The sequence below is a fragment of the Phyllostomus discolor genome, chromosome 4, assembly GCF_004126475.2.
Source record: "Phyllostomus discolor isolate MPI-MPIP mPhyDis1 chromosome 4, mPhyDis1.pri.v3, whole genome shotgun sequence".
Taxonomy (NCBI): domain Eukaryota; kingdom Metazoa; phylum Chordata; class Mammalia; order Chiroptera; family Phyllostomidae; genus Phyllostomus; species Phyllostomus discolor.
Window position 1 is genome coordinate 165,759,199 of NC_040906.2, and position 23,746 is coordinate 165,782,944.

At 48.5% G+C, this 23,746-nt stretch overlaps 1 protein-coding gene across 4 annotated transcripts in view; it reads left to right on the plus strand.

Annotated features, from left to right (window-relative positions):
- Window positions 1–16,527, plus strand: part of LOC114495672 (sine oculis binding protein homolog) — a 168,429-nt gene extending 151,902 nt beyond the window's left edge. For all 4 annotated transcript variants that reach the window (XM_028511044.2, XM_028511043.2, XM_028511045.2 and 1 more), the window contains one exon: window positions 16,396–16,527. The gene's annotated coding sequence lies outside the window, so the exon portion shown is untranslated. The remainder of the gene's footprint in view (window positions 1–16,395) is intronic.
- Window positions 16,528–23,746: the final 7,219 nt, after the last annotated feature.

Genomic DNA, 23,746 nt, shown 5'->3' on the forward strand with positions numbered 1-23,746 from the left:
CCTCTTACCAAGGAGGAAGATGAGGTTTGAAGATGTCATCCAAGTCAGAGCTGGTGAGTAGGGGAACCAGTGTTCAACTTAGGTCTGCCCAACCCAGACCCTGGAGCTTTCCCCCCTTTCCAAGAGGGCAGTAAACATGCTAACATCCAGTTGAGGTGTATTAACTCTTCATGGAAAGGAAAGGAAGAGAAAGGAACATTCATGAAACTTGTGCACAGCTCCCAGGAGCTGGAGAGACACAAAGGTGGATGTGACGCAGTGCCCGCCCTCGGGCGTTTACAGTCGCTGGGGATGTACACCCAGGGGCCAGGAGGCCTGGTGGGGGACGTGGAGTGCGTGGGAAGAGCGGTTGCTCACATATGTGTACACAGGCTGTCGTCCGAATGTTGTTCAGGAGCATTTTTTTTTAGATTGGATCCATATGACAGTTATTATTGCCTTCATCCTACTGATGAGGAACTGAGACAGAAATTAAATGACTTGCCCAAGATCATCAAGTTAGTAAGCAGATTCAAGATTCAAATTCAGCCTGTCTGACTCAAGCCACATTTTCTTTAAGCCACTGTAAAAGAATAAGCTAATTGGTCCCTTTATTACAGTCTTGATAAAATTCTTTTATCTACCTCAGTTGTCTTAGGGGAAAGTTCCTAGAGAAGAACCAAGCTTACCTACCAACTTAGATAGGGTTCAAGTCTTTTCTTTTTAATTGACAGTGTTCAATTTTTGTTTTTACAACAACAAAAAAATCTAGAATAACAACTGTGCTCCACAGCGGGAAATATAGGTGTGGTGCAGAACACTCGATGTGGTATGCATGTCCAGACCATCGTCCCTAAGTGTAGCATGTCGACACGGGCACCTATGTAGCTTATAGCCAGAGTTTGCCTGGGAAGCACAGGGCCAGAGAGGGGGGCTTGGTGGATGAGGGTGCAAGAAGGGATGCTCAGTCATTACAATCTGAGGTTTCCTTGTCCATTGATGGGTGTGCCAGTAGGAGGAGAATACTCAAAGTGAGTTCATTTCTTCTTGATTTTACATTTAAAAATGCTGCTGTCTGAAGACAGATGGTCTCAGCCTTCTGAGAGTCGCCCGAATTGAAAATGCCCCTGATTTCTCCCCCAGAGTAGTTTCACCTGGTTAACAAAACAGTGACTAATGAGAAGATATGGGGGAAAAAAAAGTGATGGCCTTCAGAAAACCAGGAAGCATTGGGAATTGTAATTTCAAACAAATTCTAACATCACTCATTCAAATGACATAAAGAGAAGGATGGGAAGGTGAAAGATTTTACTACTGTTACTGGAGTGAGAAGTGACGAGGTCGAGAACGGTGCCCCTGGTCCATAAGTAGCATGGGGCCCATGGAACGTAAAAGCATAAAATATATTATGGCCATTTGGATGATATATGTTTCTGAATAAAGAATCAGGTGAGGGTCTTGTGTGTGGACCTGAGTCATTACTAAAAACATTAACCTGGCTTTAGCCAATTTCAGAAGAAGTAAGATGAAATTGCCCACAGCCGCTTGAAATTAGAGAGGTTTTTTTTTATGATGGGTCCCTCCAAGAAATTACAGCTTTTCTCTAAAGTCAGAGACACTCAGGCTTTGCCAGTTACCGCAGGGTGACAAGGAAGGTGATTTAAGACGGGGGAAGGACCGCCTCTCCTCCAGTAAATCACACGTGCTCGCGCCCTCTGTAGTTCCGCGGCGCCCGCAGCACAGTCTCAGCCTGCCGTAATTCACTCACCTCCTCGGGCCCTTCCTGATTTCCGTGCCCACGTGGTGCTGTTCTTCTTCTGTGCCTTCAGAGGCCCAGCCGGTTCGTATGGTTGTGGAACTGGAAATGCATGTGTTAAGTAAAAGACTAGATGCCTTTTGTGCCCTGACAGTGGGCACTGTTTGCTGACGAGTTAAAGCCAAAGTGGAAAGCGTCAGAAGCCAAATCCAAACCTGAGTTTGGTGGGTGAGGCGCAGGCGAGTGATTTTTCCGCCTGCTTGTTGATGACTCATTATATTATTTCTCGTAGGAAAGTCTGTCAGTAGCTTCAATCAGGGTTCTTCATTCTTGCCACTGTGCCGCCACTCTCATACTGTATAACTTTGTTTTCATGTTAAATGGATTCAGGGCAGACTGTATCTTGAATCAATAATCCAGGTAGCTACAGTTATCTTCAAAGAAGTAATCATATTTGCTAGTTCTTGTCAATGTATAGTATTTTTTCCATGTTGAAGTTATTCTGCTCCTGGTTACCTGACTTTATGCATTCTTGTTTGTTGATACAATGACAAATTATTTTAATAGCAGATATTTTCCCACATGCAGAGCTAATTAAGTTTAGGTGAAGACTCTAAAAGGTTGAGAACTTCTTTAATCTTCAACTTTTAAGACTCCAAATACCAGTTCTGCAGCTTCTGTTAAGCTGGGAAAAAATATCCCCCCAAATAATAAGGAAAACAGTGTATAAACATTTCCCAAACTATTCTATCCACAAAGAATTCCATTTATAAATGGAATACACCCTTCTTCGTCTTTGCCTTGGAGCTTGGGGATAACTGTTTGTATTTGCACATTTTCTGAATTTCTACAGTTTACACTTGTTTATGGTACATCGGGGAGTTCAGAGTAACCATTTGCAAATGTCTGAAAATATTTAAAGAAAATATCCCCCCTCCTCGATTTTCCAGGGAAATGACATATTCTTTTTAAGTAAAACAATCAATGGAAAAAATGTGTACCCTGAGTAACCCTTCACCCTCACTTTTTCCATCCCTGAGCAGCAACAAGTCCATACAGCTTCCCACTTCTGTGGCCCCCCCCGTGTTCTTCTGTGCTCCTAAAGCCAGAAAGAAGCTAAGAGACTCTTTTCCCGGCCCCAGTTGCAAGGGGCTCCCCCAGCCTCGGCAGCAGGGCTGCCTCCCGCGTTAGTTTTTCTTCAGGAGAGCTGGAGGAGGCAGCTGTTGTGTTGGGTTCTTGGAATTTAGAGTTTAATTATTAGTCTGGTCATGGAGCCACAATCCCAGAAAAGGCTATTTCAAGACAGGCCAGGGGGGTTGCATCATTAGGAGAGCCAAAAGGGTGGAAATCACATGTAACTTTTGCCAGTTCAGTTTCTCTGGCCAAGAAGTTTGAGAGAGTAGTAGGTAGGTTCCTGGGAAGTTAGGTCCATACGTTTGATATATTACTATAGGTATCACTTTTAAAGCAAGATAAAGAAGAAAGACAGAGCGAGGAGAGTAAATCAGTCTGAATGGGGTGTGCGAATCCTGTGCCAGACTTTAGATTTAATGTTCTGGTACTTGATTATTGGGAATGTTAATGCTGTCATAATCCTTGATGTTAAAATCCTCGCTGTTCCCGTGCAGGTGGCTATCCAGCTCTAGGTGTAGGTCATTCCAAGAGGCCTCGAGAAACCTCTGGGTCTGCAGCATGCACTCGCATGAGTGGTGAGGACCCAGGGGGGTGCTTGCCGTGCTCATTTCAAACTCACAGAGGAGAGATTTCTGGGATAAACAGTGTCAAGATCAGAGTTAGACGCATCTTGCCCAGTGCTGCTGGGACTATTTTAAACCTTATGACAAGGGGATTGAAGGAGGGCTTTAATGTGCCAGCATCTGGCTTTTGGATATTATTCCAATGCGATTATGATGGAGTAGGAAATGACATGTGTGACCGGGTATTTATTTCTTTCAGATGTAGCCACGCCCCTGCATCTTCAGCAGGGCTGGGACCAAGGTTGGGCAAGAGAAGTGCTTAGAGCACAGGCTTGAAAGAGGAACTCCCTCTTGAGGGCACGCAGGGCAGCCCTCTTCCTGGCCTGATCGCAGACCTTCTGGTCCACGTGGCCGCTCCCTGAGGCCGGTCCACTGGCTCCACGGACTCGTCTATGGGTGGCCTTTAGCAGTTCCTTCTACAGGATCAGGTGGAATTTTAAAAAGGCAGATTGGGTGGTTTTGGCTTCAGAACAAAGTATGCCTTCCATCTCTGAAGGATTATCTTGTATTACCACCAAGCAGTGTCGAAGTTGGAGTTTTTCTTTACTCTGAGGAAGCTGAGTTCATTGTAAGTTTTCTTTAAGACTTAGGATTTATTTTTAGCAGTTTTGGCTGGCTGTGGACCTAATATCGCGGAAGTTATATAATGTAGCACTAGCCTCCATAAGATTGCCTTAGTAAGGAAATGCTAAAGGTTGTACAGACCTCTCTTCGAGTCACCACATCCTGTGAGTGCCTGTGACAAAAGGAGAAGAGGGAAGTAAGGAGAGAGACGTGAGAGATATATCCCCCACACTTGGACTTTCAAAGTTCATACTGTATAGGGAGACGTAGTCCTTCCGTGGAAAAACTTCCACTCTGCTGTGGAGGCCAAGGGAGTGGAATGGCAAGAGTCCGACAAGTGGGCGGCTCAGTAAACACCAGGGCGTTCATGTGGCCGTGTCTGGGCGTGCGCCCCATCCTCCCCAGCTCCCTAGCGTGCTCCTTCACCTGGAGAGAGTGTGCTTGGAATGGGGAAAGCGTTCAACCAGCTACTAACAAACCATTGCCCAGAAGGGCATTGGAAATAAGCTCCCCATCTGGTTTCCAATGAATCACTCCCTCGCCAGCCTGAGCGGCCGCCTGGGCATCATGGTTCAATCACTTACACCTACCTTCGTGCAGACAAGCATTGCGGAGGGGCAGAGGTGTTTGAAGACCAAAATACACTACAGCATGGAACACTTACCTCATGTAGTGGAACACTTACCTCCACCCCTACCACTGCCATTGCCAGGCTCTCTTGTCAAAAAGATTGTGCCAAGGGGCCAGAGGCTAGCGCTCTCCTTTCCTTCCCCCTGTCCTGGGTGCTTCAGTTGCCATTTTAAATGCATGACACTTTTTTGCATGGAGGCATGTAAAGGCCCTGCGGTTTGCACATGCCAACCTTTTTGTAATGCCTCAAGAGCATCAGAGGAATTTATTTCAGAGAAACAAATAAATTAGCTTTAAAAGATAAACAGTGTACCAGCTGGCATCAAGGAGAAGGAATAAATGCCATCTCAGATGCCAGCTCTAAACACTAACCACGGAGAGTTCATCGGAGTTGTGAATTTCCACAGCATTCTGCTTGCAGAAAAAGTAGGGTGCGGTCAGGATTGAAAATGTAGGGTGAGGCTGTGAACAAGGACGGGAAACGCACACAAATTATTTCAAGGGCCATTTAAAAGATTCTAGTGAAAATCACTGGAGCAAACGCAGTAACAACAAAAATTTGGAATTATTCTCCCTTGCTTTAAAATAGCTCCCAAGTGTACTGAACATTCTTATGCTGGAAACCAGTCAGGTTGCCTCGGAAAGCCCTGAACTCTGTGCGGCTAGGCCCGAGAGCTGTGGCTCTGAGCCAGCACGCGCTTGCGCAGTCTTACCCTGTTGCCCGAGCGCGCACCTCGGGATACAGAGGAGGACACACACGAGCAGAGCCGCCTTTCCACGCACCTGTGGGGTCGGGGCTGCGACTAACCAGAGGCCCACCCCCACCCCCCGCCCCGTCCCCCAGCCTCACCCTGGCCAGACATTTGGCTGTCCCGCTGGCTCCCCGGCTCCCTTTGCTAGCGAGCTGTGTTTTGTGTTGGGAGGAAAGGGAAGTAAGAATGTGACTGATAGCACTTAAGGAACAGAAGGGACAACATACTTTATGGACTCAATTGATATAAAACATTGACCTAACATCCAAAAACTGCAATTAAAAAGTATATCTGTCCCTCATTTGCATGGCTTACTTCCCCAGCCGCGTTTCTGGTATTGAAAATGAATGGCATTCCCGTCCAACATGTGTCTCAATTTGTAATGCTACCCTCCTCGCAGCTGGCTTAGTTCACCGAGTGTTTCTAAAATGTTACTGTCTTACATTTGAGCCGACCTACAATAACAAATTATCTAGAAGCAAAGTGGCTAAGCTGCATTTGGTGAGAGAAGGGGAAACCCTATATTTCATTCTTCAACTCTTGTTTTGGAAATTCAGGCTGTAACCTGATCTCCTTCTAAAGAAATCCACACACGCACACTTTAAGAACGGTGCAGATTGGGCGATGTGGGAGCAAGAATGATCAGGCTTAAGTTGCTCTGCGGAGTTCTGCATCCCATCAATAAGCCCTTTTGATATTTTAAACCCATATTTAGAGTAATTTCAAGATATTTGGAGCACATGTGGTTAAATGTAAAACTTTGTCATTATGATTTGTTAGATGCTTATACTTTAAATATTTATAAGCCATATTCAGTACTCTATCCAAAAGCGCCCCGCCCCCAGCCGGCGCTCATCGAGCGGTATCTGAGCCCCGTCCTGTGCGGAAGGCGCAGGGTGAGGTCACCGCAGCACGCACGCACGTTCTTCCTGCGTTTCTGGTTCTAATTCAAATGCCGGTTTTAGTAGATTCAGCTCATTTCTAAAATGTATGAGAAGTTAGAAACAGGGTGAGTTGTCTTCGACTGACTTTACAAAGGCTCCCCAGTCCTCCAAAGGTAAAACGTTCAACTTGAAATTGTGTTGCGTCCACTTCTTTCTCTTCCCCTAAGAGGAATTAGCCGAACCTTCCATTAGCGTGTTGGGTCTGCATCCGTGTCCCCGTGAATTTAAAGTGTCACACTGTGCCTCCTGAATATCTGAGGGGCAGTTTGGTGGTGGGGAGATTGAATTCTTCACTATTCACCTTGGAAACTGAGACATAGGGCACCGTCTTTATCATAGAGAGCCCTTTGAGCACTTAGTATGAAACAGAGGAGAGGAAACTTTTTTTCCAAACTCAGAATTCATGTAAGCTTAGAAGGTTATAAATTTCAAACTGACCACAGGCCTCTGGAGCTCACACTCTTGTATGGCTGGCGAAGTACAACTTTCTCGTAAGGACGGGGGGAAGATGGCTTTAAAAAGCTCGTAAACTTGCTTGGACATCGAATAGCTCTTACCAAACAGAATTTTCATGAGTTAAGTGTAAATGAGTCAGAAACATATAGATTAAATTTCTTTTAAAATACACATGGGTTTAAAAATTAGGGCCAAAGTGCTTGGCAAAATAAGTTTTGGTTTTAGAGAAACCCCAAATGTTTGAAAAAAATGGTTCTACAATTTGCCAAACCAAAAATACATCCAGGTCCCTCTATTCCTCTCATTTAATAGGATGGCATCGTAAATATGGGATTTGATATCTATTTTCCTATCCACCAAAGTTTGAGCAGTATGAATCCCAAATGCTAATTGGAAAACTATGAAAAATATTTTGAGAAAAAAACATGACTTTGCAAGTGAAGATGAAGGGCCACCACCAGTTCAGGGTTCTAGTTCTGGTTTTCACGGCACCCCTCACTGTCTGATAATCTGATCGTCTTGTCCTCTGGGGTGTGTGTGTGTGTGTGTGTGTGTGGCCTATGCACAGGAATATGTTTCTTTCGGTTTTTTAAATTTATTTTTAGAGAGGGAAGGGAGGGAGATAGAAAGAGAGAAACATCAATGTGCGGTTGCTGGGGGTCATGGCCTGCAATCCAGGCATGTACCCTGGCTGGGAATCGAACCTGGGACACTTTGGTTCGCAGCCCGCGCTCAATCCACTGAGCTACGCCAGCCAGGGTCGTTTTTTAAAAATCCTATATTCGTAGTTCTTAAGTTATACCTAACTCACCTATTACAGTGCACAAAACTAAATAAGCTCCTAATTATGTCCCAATACAGGGAGTCAGTCCCTCTCACTTATTTGCGGTTCAGAGATGGTCTTTATTCATTTCCCTAGAGGATGCAACACACCCATGTTTAACTAACAGTATTGAACACTGACTCCACGTATGTCCCATAAAGCAAGTGATTTGGAATTAGGTTCTAGCACTGGGAAGGGACATGGACCGGCAGTCGGGAATGCAGGAATAAGGGATACCTCGGGATGTAAAAAAAACAGGGATGCTGAGAAGAGCTCATCACATTAGGGTTGACTGTCCCCTTCCCTTGGCTGGAGCAAAGGGCTCAGACTGCGGACGGGGAAGGGCAGGGGGAGGAGCAGGAGGGGAGGCTGGAGGAGAGCAGGTAGGTAGAGAAGCAGGAGGTTGTAGAATTTTAACTCCACAGGTTAGGCAGCAGCACTGTGACCTCGAGCTGAGGAGTGGCAGGTTGGAGTCTGTGTTTGAGGACAATTACTTTAGCAGCTGCTCGTAGACTGAAAGGAAGCAGGAGAAACACTGGCATCACTAAGGCTGATGGTTGCATTCTGATGACAGGCCAGTTACCAGTGGGTCATTCTCCACGTTGTGGAATGTTACCCCTACAGTGTGAGGGGTGGAGGCAGCCTTGTCTATATTATAGGTGTGTACAGACATTGTTGCAATGTGGCGGGAGGAAGAACTCCCTTCTGCGTGCCCCGAGTACGACTTAGGAGGCTTCACAGCACACCATGGAAGGAAACCTCACAACACCAGAGTATTCTGAAGTCCACTCAAGACATGCTGGCTGGGCCCCAGTTGCCACAGAAACTGGCTCTGCCCTCTCACCCACCAGCTGCCCTGAGCCTTGGGCCAGCAGGGGAGGGATGGCTAGGTGGGATCTGTGGTGCAGTGCACAGAGGCAGCTGGCAACTCTCCTGACCACCTAGAGGACTTCCCTGCTGGTGGACACAGAGACTGGACAGTGGCCATAGCGATGCTCAAAGCCCTGTCCTTGGACCAAAGAGCCACCGTAAGGCTTGGCTAGCTTGCTCTACCTCAGACACCTTCAGGGATCTGCACAGAATCTGAATCAGACCCTCCCCAGGCCTACAGGTCCTTTAAAGGAAATTTGCAACTGTTGGAGATGTCTGTTTATTTTTCTTGACTTCCTGGACTGTAGACCTTCTGAAGCTGCTACATGTGGCAGCAGTGGCTCCTCGTAGTGAGGGAAGGCAGCAGTGTGGTTTCACGGATCAGAGCATCAGCCTTGGCATTGGGCTCACCTGGGTTCAGATCCCGGCAGAGTGGCTAGCTAGGTGTGGGAGGATGTGATTGAGCCGTTCGGAGCTTTAGTCTCCAGGTCATGAGTGACAATGACAGTGCTGTGAGGGACAGGTAAGAAAATGTGGAGAGAGCGGCACATCACAGGTGTCCAGCAATGGCAGTTGCTGTCCTATTGGAAGGGCTGCGGCTCCTGGGAGGAGAGCAGGGGGATGAAGAGAGACCTGCCGAGATTCCAAAACCAGCTGTGTCGCTTACCAGCTGAGAGCGTTTGGACAAGTTTTATAACCTCTTTGTGCCTGCATTTTTAATCATTGTAACAGCTAATATTTAGTGAGCATTTTCTGTATATACTTAGTATCCCAAATGTTGCATGCCCACAACGACCCTATGGGGGAATACCATTATTAAACCCACTTTACAGATGGAGAAACTGAGGCACAGAGTAGCTCTCTCCTACCCAGTGTCATTGGCTAGTAAACGGCAGCATTGGGATCTGACTGGTGGCCTGGCTCCAGAGCCTCCATGCAGAACCTCTGAGGACGTCTTATTCACACACACAAAAATGAAGATAATCACTACTTCTCAGAGTTATCAGGCTCCAGTGTAAATAGCGTAAGTTTAAATGCCCAGGAGGTACCTGGCACATAGTAGGTACTTGATAAGAATTGTCATGGTGGCTCCTGCAGCCCAGAACTTCTCTCAGATGTGTCATGACACTTCCATGCTGTCAGCCTTGGAGGTTAGGGAAACCGTTCCAGATATTCTCATAAGATGCCTGGTTCCACTTTAACAAGCAGATGCCAGGACAGAGCAAATGCTCAAGGTCACAGCGTGGTGCAGCCAGGATTAGAACCTGAGCCATCACCGGTCTTCCTCTCAGTGAGACACTGGATGCCACCAAAGCTACTTGAGTTACACACCCTGTGCCAAGGGCCAGAGTCATATTTTTGCCTCCCATGGCATCGCCTCCTCACCTTGGGAGGCTGGTTTCAGAGAGGAGATTGGTTGTGCCGGAACGTCTGGGGTTGAAGGGTTGCAGAAAAGCAATTATTAACCACACCCTCCATCTCCTTGGCTGTTGGGGGTGGGGCACAGCAGGGAACCAGGATGCTCGCTCTTCTTTATAGTGCGGTTTTCCGGAAGACGCTGCCGCCCTCTCTCCCTGCTCCTGGGCCGGCTGTAAAGAAAGAATAAGTCAAGTGTCAGGGAGACGGCACTTCCAGGCCTCGTCTGACGCCTCACAATCTGTTATCGATCCGCGCACCATAGCCACTTGCCACATAATGCTGCTGTTCTCTCTGAGTTCTTTCTTTTTCTTTGTTTGAACTTAGAATGCCGCTGCTCATGTAAGATGGAGAAATAACAAAGTCAGTCTTCGCACAATGAACACTGGCTTTTTTTCTTTTCTTTTTTTCTGTCCCAGGAAGAATTTTGGAATGCACACGAACCGGCATCAGCTAGTGTGTGTACCAATGGGACTCGAATGAAAACATAATTATTTCTTTTAATTAAATAACTTCTCGGAGTTCTCTTTTGCAAAGCAAGGGAGGTTGAACTGTGTAGTCTCTAGTGCCCCTCACAGCTCTGGCATTTGGACCCTCCTGTCAGCTCAAGAGGAGGGAGGACACCTGGACTAGGGGCAGCGGCCCTGGGAGGGGAGCGTGGACGTGGGGGTCACAGCAGCTGACTCCAGCCCAGCTTGCCCCTTTCTAGTGCCCCTTCCTTGAACAAGTAATTTCCTTAACCTTCCTGGGAAAGTTTCCTCACCTATAAAATGGGGATGCTAACCAACACTTCAGTAATACTGTTGTTTCAGTGAAGTAAATGTGTAAGTGAAATAAGTAGATGAAAGTGCCCAGCACAGTGTTTGACACAGCACAGGTGTCCGGTGCGGTCTGGCTGCTTTCTCGGAGGACGCCCCAGGCCGCCACACCAGCAGAGGACGTGCTCGGTGCTGAGAGCCAAGGGGCGTCCGGCTCTAGGCTTGTCTTCAAAATTTCATGCTGACCATCAGCCTCATCATGTAATTCTTTTTGATTTTTCTCTTGTGAATGAATTAACCCCCTGCTCCAGTGCTTCTGTAAAAATGCACACTGCTAGTCATAGATCCCTCTGTGCTGTTAGGAAAGAGCCAGAGACAGGGTCACTGGGTTTGCCTGAACTCTCAGGTTCCAGAAAGGATTTGAGGGAGTTAAAGACGGTCAGTCGGTCCACTGTCCAGGTGAAGGTACTTTTGTGAGTGCACCAGTCAAGGCTCCATGGCTCAGGATTCTTTGCCAGAAACTTCCAGAGGCCAGCAAGAAAGAGCACTGATGACTTGTAAGAGTAAACAGACCTCTCTGACCATTTAACTCATAGAATCAGATAAGCGAAGAGAACCAAAACTTTAATTTATAAAACAAAGAATTAAAGACAGAGTTATCCCAGTAGGAGGTCTTGTATGTTTGCTATTTTTATTGATTAAATAATAAAATAAGAGCCCTGGCTGGTGTGGCTCAGTGGATTGACTGCTGGCCTGTGAACCAAAGAGTTGCCAGTTCGATTCCCAGTCAGGGCACAGGCCTGGGTTGCAGGCCAGATCCTCAGTAGGGGGCACGGGAGAGGCAACCACACATTGATGTTTTTCTCACTATCTTCCTCCCTTCCCCTCTCTCTAAAAATAGATAAATAAAATCTTTAAAAAAAGAGAAATATTGCTAAAGAAGAAAATTACTTTTTAAAAAAGAAAAGCCTGTGGTTAAATTTCTTTTTTAAAAAATATACATGAGCCTTAGCTTGTCAGAGCCATTATGTTAGCAGCATGAGGGGGATGGAGCTGTGATTCGGCCCGGAGCCCAGCACTGAGCTAGGCTGCAGCAGACCCACGGTCCCCACACCCCTTTCCCCACCGTGGGTTATTTTCCATAACAGTCGCACTAGTAGGAAAAGGGATTTTTTTAATGACTATCATCAATTATTGAACTATAAGAAAAAAGATACCACTCACTTCATAAATGAAAATGCTTCCCATTTTGATAAAAGCCATTTTGCAACTCTTTGGGAAGCCACGGTTGACAGGGAGGGAGAGAGAACAATTTTTCTGGCAAAACCTCACCAAGTCATAGCTCTTTCTGGGATGGGCTCAGTTGGAGACCACTATCTGGCATCACACCTGGGTTTATCAGCTGGTGCAGGTGGCTCTGTTCATTGACCGCAGGGCTCTACCCTTTTGAGTGTCCCAGAATAGCTGCAGCTACCTGAGAACAGCCTAGTCCTCAGGGACTGGTTATTGTCCCAGATAAACAGCACGGCTGAAGCCAGCACTTAATGGCTGTATTTAACTGTGATAAGTGATGGGTCGACGTGCCTGAGTGAGTGGCGTCACTGGTCGGGCCTGGCTAATTGGACAAAGGCAGGTCGGCTTGGCAACAGGCATTTCCTGCACATCACAGAGTTGGTGCCACGGGGTTTTGGACTGCTGGGAGTAAACATGAACAGACACGGGGAGCTTGCCTGCTAAGCAGGTAAGACAGGACAGTCTGCTGGATTTTCATTATGCTAATTACAAAGGTATCTGAGGAAGGGAAGGAGAGTAAAAGTTTGGAAAATGGATCAGATTCATCAAAGCAGGTTTCCTGGAGAGGCATACTGCAGCACCATGGAGGAACTGATTTGGGAGAGAGAGTAAGATATTTTCCGCAGGACGCACATTTACTTTGGTGAGTGGTTACTTGGAAGATTCCTTTTAAGTGCAACCCGCGTGAGTCTTAGGCAGTAAAGGCCAAAGGAGAAAAGGAAAGAATGGCCATATTTTGGCGGTGTCAGCTGAAAGAATGTATTAGTACTCAGGCACAATTCTGTTTTCTGTAATTCTCTGAACATCCTTATGCGATAAAGGCGAGTGAGTAACGCCGTCACATTCTCAGCAGTGCTTTCCTGCATAAAGGAGAAGTGCCAGGTGGACAGAGGCCCTCTCCGTGCTTCCAACGTGCAGGTGCAAGTCCATGAGGAAGGCGTTTCGTTCCTCTGGCCAAGGGGGCAAGTGGGCCCGGGATTCTGAAGGCACCTTGCTGGAGACCACTCGTGGTGGAGCTGGCCTTCACACACGGCACATGCATGGTGTAAGGGACGAAGGATATGCAGCGATGTTCCATGTAGCAGGGCCCCGGGTTGTTCTGCCTTCAGGCAGACCCCAGTGCAAAGGAAAACCCAAATGTAAGGCACAACTATAGCCCCTTCTGCAGAACCCCTTGCCTTGAGGAACATTCCATAAATCTGTATCCAAAGTGAGAGAGAGGGGTGGGGAGGGAGAGAGAGAGAGAAAGAGAGAGAGAGAGAGAGAGAGGGATTAATAGAGGCTCTCTGAAACTTTGGACTTTTGGGTCTAGACATTAAGTTTCCCTTACACACTGATAATAGGTTAATATCCAACTGCTCAACCTGACAATCCTCCCTACTTGGTGCTGGCTTTGGTCCAAACATCCTTCAGTCACAGACTGTGAGAGATGGAAGATGTAATAGGAAATCTCACCCAGGCCCCCGTTTCACAGAGAAGGAATCAAGGCTTGGAGGGGGCGCGGGTTAAGGAATAGGTCAGAGGTCACACTGCTGGTTAGGGGTCACACCAGATTGTAACTTGAGTCTCTGTCTTACTGTGCTCTTTTACCCTTTGCTCACACCAAGAAATGTCGGCAGAGAGGACAGATTTTCCATACGATCCCTCTGCTTGGCCAGGGCAAAGTTGGAACCGGCTCAGGCTCTGGAGCTTCCTGCCATGATCACATTTTAAAGCTTCAGGCTTGCTTCCTCCCTGCCCTTGAGTTGCCTACGGATGGCTGTCAGGAAGGTGAGGCCCACGCTTGCTTCCCCAGAGTCTATTCCTGTGTCGCTGACAAGGGGACTGCTCTGAACCCTGGCCAGGAGAACAAGTGAGGAGGATTTCAGAGCCAACCCCCTCCTCAAAAGTTTTCAGCAGAAGGGGACTTGTACTGCCACCGTCTGGCCTTTGTGGGTGTCCCAGACACTTCAAAGAGATGGCGAGAGGGAAGGAAGTGGCACAAATTGTCTGCTTTGCCATTCTTGAAAATGAGCTCGGTGCGAGGAGGCTTTCAAAGCAGCGGGAGTGGGGCTGCAAAAAATAGAGTGTGGTGCAGCTGCAGCCTTTAGAACTTTGGGGAAAACACGTATTATTTACCAGACAATAATAGATACCAGAGAATAATAACGATTATTATAGTGTTTGGGATGGCAAATGCTGTAGTTAAGGGTCCAGAATGGCTCTCATTATAATCCCGTTTTCCCAGTCCCTTATGAAAGCCTTGAAATTTTCTCCAAGTACGCTGATGCTGCCCATGTTTGGCCCTTGTCCAAAGGTGATTTGAATATAAAGAAACTTATTTGAGAAGTAATCTTCCTTTGGGGGGTCACGATTACATTAAGGAGAAAAAGCTACGTCCTTGAAAAAGCAGTTGCAGCATTCTTGAGTAATTCAAAATGGCGGTGTTTCCGAGTCATTGGAAGAAAGTGGTAAACACTTTTTTTCCTTTTCCTTTTTTAAAGAAAGGATTCGGAGGCCCCCTCTGACTATAAAATTTGATCCCTTTTGGTCCCAAGCTCAGAGGTGGGGATGGTTTCCCTTCTCCCACAGCAAGTTGCAGGCTGCGCTCCCCAGATGAAAAGGAGTTGTCCCCAGAAGGAGCTGCACTTGTGTCTCTGGCTCTCTCTGTCGCGTCTGAGGCTCCTTCCCAGTCCTCTGTGGTCTCTCATTTGAGGGTGGCTCTTGGTGTTTTTGTTTTTGTATCCTTTCTTGCTGTTGTCTCATTCTAAAAGAAGGAAGGGAGGAAGGAAAGAAAGAAATCAAAGTGAGCTCTTTATTCAGAGACAAACATCCACATTTCCAAATCGGACCATGCCAAATAGAAAGGTTTCCATGGCCTTATAATTCCACCCCCATTGCATATTTGTGGTGTTTTGCATGTTCACTTTGGTTATTTAATGTGCAGAGTAAGTGCACACAGATCTGGTGATTTAGTGTGATTTGGGGAACTCAGGCATTTCCTGTTGTGTACATTTAGACTTTCAAACCTTGTTTTTGGTTGATCATTATTATCATTACCATTAACACCAGGGTCTGGAGAGCAGGTTCAAAGCACAAGCTTGCACTTAGCCCTCCCGGCGGGCACTTGCACCTCCTCACACCTGGGCTGAGTTCCTGCTGCAGACGCTCGGAGTAGGTTTCCAGGTCTCGGTGTGGCCTCCACCTCTTCACCTATAAAATGAGGAAATTGTAGTGTGTTATCTCTGGGGTCCCTTCAAGTTCTAAACTCTTGCCTCTCTGATATTATTTGTTCATTGTTCTAGGAATAACCTCAGCAGCTGTAAAGATGTTTATGAGCGCTCTGTCACCACATCAGTTAGCCAAGTGTTACCCCTGCCCATTTCTGACATTCCCATTGACTGGCAGGAAGAAAAGGGTCCTGTTAGGGGGCAGAGGGGACAGGAGCTGCTTGACCCTCATTCATCTGACAAATGTGCGTTCAGCTGAGCTAGGGACTGGGTGTAGAGATGTGAGCAAAATAGACACAGCCCCAGACCTCAGGGACTTCATAGTTGAGTTGGCAGACTTCTAAATGGCTGCTTATTGGGACTGACCGAGTGTCCCTAGGAAGGCACACTTTAAACCAAAGGACTGGCAGCAGATGGAATAAACCAGTAGAGACAGTGAGGCAGAGCCTAACGTCTGTGGTGAGAGTTGGGGTGGGCATTTCCCAGAAACTTACTTTGCTGGTGACCAAGGCTGTTCAGAGCCTCTACTCCAGGACCCCAAGGCCTGGCTGGTTTCTCGCCTTCCAGTCCCCAGCTGCTGTTCAGTTTTGATGTAAAGAGATCTGCATGGCTCACCGCTGTCAGGCGAGACCCACAGAGGGGGCATTTCTGACAGAGGGGACCTCTGTAAGAAATCTCTAAAGAGGAGTCCCTGTGCCCACAGTAATGTTCCCTGGGCTGAGAAGTGAATCTCTTGGCTTTCCAGGAGTGTTGCCTGGAGTGCGGGGGTGAGACCTGGAGCTTCAGGGTCTCGTGGTGACCTTGCCTGGCTTTGAGGTGACCTTGGCAACTCAAAAGACCTCCGTCAGCTGGAGCTGTGATGTGGAGGGTGAAAGTTGCCCAGTGGCAGAGGATGCTGCTGTGGTCTTTGGGGCAGGGCGTGGCACGCCATGCTCGTTGTGGTATTCCATAAAGTGATTCAAGTTTCATTTGCTCACACAAAGCTGGCAGGGCTGACCCGGAGCAGAAATGTGAATGGAAGTCATGCCGAAGTCACGCTGTGCTGCCTTAATTCTGGGGTGTCCTTGCAGGCCCGACCTGCCGGCTGGAGAAAGCGCTTTTCCGACTGGCGCCTGGGATCTCCCCAGCCCGGGGGGAGGGGAGGTTTGGTCCGGTGGATGCTGACAGGCCCCTTCTCCTCTTTTCCAGGAACACTCACTCACAGGGTACCTTGCGTGGAGAAAGGGCGCAGAGCAAGCCATGTCACGACATCCAATGACACCAGCTGGTCAGCTCACCACCCCCTCTGGCTAAAACTCAAGCAAATAAAGCTGCTTCCTGTCATTAAGCATCCCCGAGGAAGCAGCCCTCCCTCCGTGGCCTCCAGCCCAGAGAAGCCAGCACGCTGTGGACCCAGCACGCAGGCCCAGCCTTCCTGCTGCCTCCATCTCTGCTTCTCCCCAGAGGAACTTAGGGATTTCACCCTCGGTTTTAAAAAAACACAAAGCACCAACAAGCCACAAGGACCAATGTCGGTATTCTCCCCGCTCCATCCTCCAGACTCAGAGGGTGAGGCTGGAAGATCATACGGATTTGAAAACAAATATCTTTTTTTACACTTTTTAAAAACTGCTGTGGTTTTGCTGCTACACGAAGAATTGTGATTTGCATTGTACGGTTTCGGACCTATACTGTTCACGTTTTGACGGCAGAAAGGGGTCGCACTGGAGTCCCAGCACTTCAGGCTCATCTCTGTCCTGCCCAGGATGCACTTTTAAATGAAGAGTTAGAATATTTTATTGGCTGATATACTTTTCTTGTTATTTTTACAAAGGCCACCTTTATCCTTTTTAATGCCATATTTTCAGTGTTACACTTTTATGGCTTTTAATTTTCGATTTGACAGATGTAAGAAGCAGCATGAATAGTTTATACTGTGGTTTTTCAGAGACCGAATGCCAAGAGAACTCGGTAAATGTTTATTCTTCTCAGCTTTCTCTTTAAATTCCCCTAAATAGCGCCCCATTTGGGAACAGAGCAAGAGTGTTGAACTGAAGACCAAAATGCCCTCAAGGTGTAAAATAATCCAAGGGGGAATATTTGCTGGGCGTCACGAAAGACTTGGATGAAATTTCAACCCTGACGGTTTTCGGTGATCCAGGAAGTCAATGAAGCAATCTCTCCATACGCAGAGCCCTTTCATGATAATTAGAATGGTATGGACGAACCAATGAAAACAAGAGGGAAAGTGAGAAAGATCACCCATGATTCTGTTTCACTGTTTGCTTTCTCCTGTCATGGTTAAGAGAAATGTGCAATTCGATCCTCAATCAGTGGGTGGAGGATAACAGGGTAGATTTTCTTGTGTGCACTTGTACAGTCGTAGCTGCGAATCCAGAAGTCCTCTAGCGCATGTGTACTGGCACTGAGTTGGTGAGACAGTCGTGGAGTATCCCGTTCTGATGAGTACAGAAAAAAAAAAAAAAAGAAAAAAGAAGAAAAAAAATCCAAAAAAGAAGAAAACAAACAAAAAAAATCAAATCACCTTGTGATTCAGTGTATCTGTTTACTAACTCAAATAAAGCAATTGTTCCCTCTGGAGGGGTCCAGCTGCCCCCGCCTATGAGGCCGCCGAGCCGGCCGCAGGAGGGGTGACGGGCGGGCGGGTGGCGAGGCCGAGTCAGTGTCACGCTGGCCTTGAAGCACCACAGGCCCGTGGATGCGGTGTACATACTGTATTTCTATATTCTCCTTTGTACAGAGTCACTTCACAAGTCAAGCTACTGTTTTACAGGTGCTCCTTATTTATTAGAGCTGTGAGAGCTTGGGGGACACACCTGGCGAGCGAGCTCGCTTTTTAAAAATGAAATTGGGGGGCAGGGGGGAGGGAGGTGGGTGGGAGGGGAAGCTCGCAAGCCCGGGAGAGATTTATAAAAGTGAACAAAAGGAAAACTTCCAGCAACAGATTAAACCACCCAACCCCCCCCAACGCCACCCCCTCCCACGCAGGAGGCAGCAGCCCTTCCTCTGGGCGCTCATTTCCCTGCGGGGCTCCCACCATTCTCCTCTCTCCCTGACTGGTGTCAGATTCATCAAACAAAAATAAATCTCTAAGAAAAAAATGCACTTACATGGGCTTATTTGGCTTTTCTCATTATTATGACTTGTTGTTATTGTCCTTGTCACTGATGTGTTCATTTCTTTCCTCCAGGGAAAATTTTGTACAAAGAAATCTAGTAAGTCGGAACGGATGTGGAGATATAGGGATGACGCTGGCCCTTCCCCACCTGCCATGGGTCACCCTTCTCTGCAGACCACAGCCCTCCGGTCTGTTGGAGGGTCGGCTGCTGACCACATGCCGCAGCACGTGTGGAGTGAGCTCCTGGGCCTGTGCTGGCCTTCCCACGTGCTCTCCAAGCCCCGGCCCGCCACTCCCAGGCTTCGGGTGGAAGGCTGAAAAAGCCCCCTCTAAAATGCAGAGCCCCTCCGTGGCCTCCTTCCCACCAGCGTACTTACTGTCTCACCTTGTGGGCTGGGAGGGGCCTCTGTTTAGCTTTGTGTGAGTGGGGTGGGCCACTCTGGTTGTCCCATCATGCCTGAATTAAACATCAGAAAGTTTCTGAGGTGCAAAGTAAGTCAATACCTGGTTCTAGTCAACATAGACCTCATCCGGTCTCTTGTTGTGCCTATGAGGAAACAAGCCTAGAGAGGCCACCTGACTTGCCCGGAGCCTCACACTGACTTGGTTTAGTCAAAAACGAAGTGTTGGTTAAAAACTCAGGCACAAACAGCATTTTCCTCTAAGAGCCCATCCTAGGAGTAGGTTCTGGAGAACTCATTTGTTTCCCTTGTGGTGTCTCGAAGGTTCCTGGCGTGGGCTGTGTGTGTGAGGACAGCCCCATGGGAACCCCGTGGCCCAGCTGCGGAGGTGCCGGGGGCTGGGGCACCCCGACGTGGCTGTCTGCTGCAGCGTCCCTGATAGCTGTATTCGTCTGGATTTGGCCATAGAGCCAATCATCCGGGGTATTGATTTTGCTTTTGTCTGCAGTCCAAGGTTGTCGAGCAAACATTTTGACCCTTCTGGAAACAAAAGACACCTTTGTCTCAACATGAAAAGATTCCGCAGCATCTCATTAGACATCTGTACACCTCGTAGTCCTTCTCTTACTTCTCTTAAGCTCTGTGTCCCCTGAGTGCACAGTCCTCCTGGGCTAGAAAAACTGTGTATAAAGAGAAATAGAGATAATAATGCAGACAACTAGTAGCCTGTATCAAGCATGTGTTATTAGCCTCATTTAATATTCACAGTAACCCTGTGAGGAAGGTCCTGTTATTTTCTGTTTATTACCTATGAAGAAGCAGAAGCTCAGTGATTTTAGTATCTCCCAGGATCACACAGGCAGCAAATTGCAGGATGGGATTCAAACCCAGGAGGCTTGGTGCCAGAGGTCACACATCTGACCTGGAGAAAAACGGTTGACATCTTCATGCAGAGTCATTTTGACTTCCTGTAAGTTTGTGGCCGTGATTTGGTTTTGTTCTGAAGCAGCCCACATGTTAAATGAAACTAGAGGGGCTGAGTGCTAATGGTTACCGCCCACCATGCCTACTGGGTGGGGGGAAGTGCTGAGACCAGTCTGCTTTCTGAGAAGAGTTAGGCACTGTCCTCCTGGGTGGTTTTCCAACCCCCCGAACACAAGGCCCACGTCTGATGCTGGAAGACAGTAGGGCTCACAGCCCCTGCCACCATGGCTTACACGTAATGGGAAGATGGGGCTGTGGAAGAGGGACCACTTAGTCTCACCAGGGCTCTCCCGGGATGTGTTCCAGACTCTATGGGGTCACCCATGTGGAGCTGGCTTCACAGCTCTGCCCTGCAGGTGTTCCTTTGACACCGGGAGGGCAGCCTGAGCCGGAAGCAGGCCTACAGGTGCCAGCCCACACTGCCCAAGGGCACAGCCAAAGGCCAAGGCCCAGATGCAAATGCACTCAAGACTCAGGTGGCTTCCCCTCCACCTCAGGGGCCAGAGTCCTGGCTTCCTTAACCAGCTTCAACTTGGCCCCACCCAGACACATGTCGAACCCAGCTTCTAACTCTTTGTTGGTTTCAGTGGCCTACAGAGGCAAAGCCAAGGGCAAGCAAAGCCCTTTCAGTGGCCCCTGCTGGACTCTCAGCCCCGCCCACTCTCAGCCCCCCAGCCCTACCCGCACTGCACCCTTGCTGAGTTAGGACCTCTTTCCTGATACGCTGCTCTCATCCCCCTTCTCAGTCCTTGCACACGGAGCTGTCTCTGCCTTGTTAGTCTTTTCCTCATCTCCCCTGGGCGATTTCTGCGGCCCGTCAAGCCTCGGTGGACCGCTCAGGCGATGCCCCGTGGGGAGGCTGCCTGTACCACTGCCTCCCTCAGCTGCCGGGCAGCTCCTCCCCAGGCCCACTTCATCCCTCTGTACTTCACTCGCCGCTCCATTTCTGTGCCCTTCGCTAGTCTGCAAAGTTCCTGAGGATGGGGATCCCTTCTTAACTTCCTTGTATTGCCTAGGCCCAGCATGTGGAAAGTCCTCTTTATTACAATTAATAAGTTACTCCCTTCAGAGTCCAGTTTCCACGCCAACCCTCTGTGAAGCCATGTCTGATTTTTTCCCTGGGATGAGATGGCCACTTCTCCCAGGGGCTCCTCCCACAGCTCTTGCTCCAATGGACAAGGCTACTGTTTGCACTGCTCTTCCCAGGTCATTGGGGTTCCTTGAAGGTAAGCACGGTGACCCTGCAAATAGGCATCCTTGAAGAGCTATTCTCCACTCTGGGGATAGAAAATGCTGGCTGAGTTGAGGCACTTCTATCCCATTAGCTGAATGATAGAAGGGACAAGTTTATACCCTGAAAACCAGAGCAGTTGTGCAGCAAATACAGACAGACTGTAATAGGGTTTCATTCTACTCTGGTGCTCAAGGGAGGGGGGACAGTGCCCCCTGATCCAGCCAGTCAGTCAGCACGTGTGGGGGCTGCTTCCGCGGGGGCGGAGACCCAGCCCCTGGCCTGGCTGCACTTCGCAGGGATTCCAGTCACGGAACTGGCACACTTCCTCCTCGAAAGGCCTGAGACATTTGATATCATTTCTGGACCCTTAGACACGTTTATAGATGGTAAATCCATCCTCAGTACCCAGGAAGGGCCTTTCATCCCATCTTCTGGACTGTGGGTGGACGAACACTTGCCACCAGCGCATGTGATTCTTCCAGAGAAAGGAGGGGCGTCCTTTCCGCTGGGACACAGAAATGGGTCACGTCCATCAGGTGCTTAGTGCACGGCCCCTTGTATAGGCTCTGTACACATTTGTCTGTGTTATCCTCACACGGCCCTGTGAGGGAGGTGCTAATACTGTCATTGCTCCCATTTGACAGCCAAAGAAACTAAGGCATGAAGATGGAAGGGTTTCTGTCCAAGTGTCACCGATAGTAAGAGGCAGAGCCCAGCAGGAAGCTCCAGCATTCATACTCCCTATCTGCTGAGCCACCTCCCCAAGGCCCAGGATGTCTGGGGGGCCAGGCTGCAGGTTCAGGTCATTTGCATGGTGCCTGAACCACGAGAGTGAGAAATCTTTGACCTTGATATTGTGTTTGGGGAGAAAAGACATCTACTAACTTTTCCTGACACCTGTTTTTGACAATGCTAAAAACTGTTGATGTATTTGTAGTAAAGTTTGAGGGAGGCGAGGTGGGGTACCAGCAGCTCAGAGAAAGGGAGGAAAGAGAGAGGCATGTTGGCACCCACATTAAATTCCCTGGGGCAAGGGGAAAGGGGACACGTGGGCCAGGGGCTGATTTCCATTTCCTGTTGTTCTGGTGTTTTGAGCTGCAGTTGGGCTGCCTCCCATGGCACTTGTTGAGACGTGTGGAGGGATGTCCAGGGCAGTGGTGGAGCTCTGAGGACCACACAGGGCTGAGCTGCTTTGCCCAGGGTGCAGAGGGCTAAATCTAAGCCTCACCGTTGCTTTGGGGCTGGGCCACTGGGTCCCTGGTCAACTAGCTGACTGCACAAATGTGATGCTGACAGCCCCCAAATGCCAGACACCGCAACAGAGGCTGTCACTCAGACCATCTCAAGCAAGTTACAAAACCACATGCTAGAGGCAGTGCAACCCTCATTTCTGGATGAGGGAGATACAGTCCAGGAAGAGTAAGTCGTCCGTGGAGGTCACTCAGCTGGTAGGTAATACAGCCAAGATTGGAACCCTCTGCCCCCATGTGCAGTGTTCTTTTGATGGCACCACAGCTGCAGAAATACCAGCGTCAATCTAAGGCATAACTGAATCGGAGTCTGAATCAGTCAATGGGACGCATGCCTGGTGATGTCATTGCAGCCTGCTTCCAGAACTCTGGGAACAGATGATGTTCTTTTTCCTCACCCATCGCTCACAGCAGTGTTGGGCCAAACCAACAGACTGTGAACTGCTCCAGGGAGGACTGAACACCCCCGCTCATTGTTGTGACACCTGTCCGATGAGCACTAAGTGCCATTCGGTTGCATTATTTGCTTATGCCTCGCAACAGTCCTGTGAGATAACTACTATTATTCTTCCCATTTTACAGATGAGGAAACTGAGCACACACAGGCTAAGTGGCAGAGCCTGTGACTGCATGTGGGCAGCCTGATACGCAGCCTACCCTTCACAGGCACACGCACTTTCTGGCGTCCCTTTTGTGGATGAATGGTTGCCCACAGGCATGCACTGCATAGCATTTAATCGAGTACCTCATGGTGGCCAAATTTCATACCAGTCACTTTCACGTATGTCATCTTATCTTGGAAGTGACGTAGAGGAGCACAGAAGAAGGGGTTCCCGTCACTCAAGTTATAGAAAAATTCAGTTGCCTATATCTTCTTTGCCTGACCTCCAATACATTTCTGTCCGGAATAAGTACTCTTTTCTTTGCAAACACTGTCAGCCTCATAATCCAACAAACAGGGGTGCTCAAGGGCATTTACTCCAATCTCTTTGCTATTTCCACTCAACTGCTTTTCTCAAGCAACCTGGGAGCAAGGACCAGGGCTAAGCCATCTTGCATTTACTGCACTCACTCCTTGTTGAAGCTCTGAGCTCTTTGGTGCGTGGGTGCTGCCTGTTGCGACTCCCACCCACTGCGAGAGCAGGACCAGCTGCATCCCTCCATTCTCCTCTACACCCTCTGTCTTCAAAACCCCCTGCCCATTTCCTGCTCCAGGCTTCCCTACAGAGTTTCTGCAGTTGGGGCCAGTGGGAAGCCCTGGTGTCTGAGCAGCAGGTGAGGGGCCACGACCTCCCCAGCTGTGTGGGCAAGGCCAGCTCGGGAAGGGCATCGGAGGAGAAGCACGCAGTCCCAGCTGGAAGGCTCTGGTGTTGGGGATAACAAGGAAGTTCCTAATCGTTTCCCTTCGCCGTTCCATATAAGATAATTCCTGGTACTGGAAACACTTGAAGAAAGACTTGTTTACAAAAAGCTGGTGTGAGTGATTGAGTGCTGGAAAGCATGCCCTTTGACCTTGGTTAAGAAAGGGAAGGAGGATGCGGGAGCTTATTTA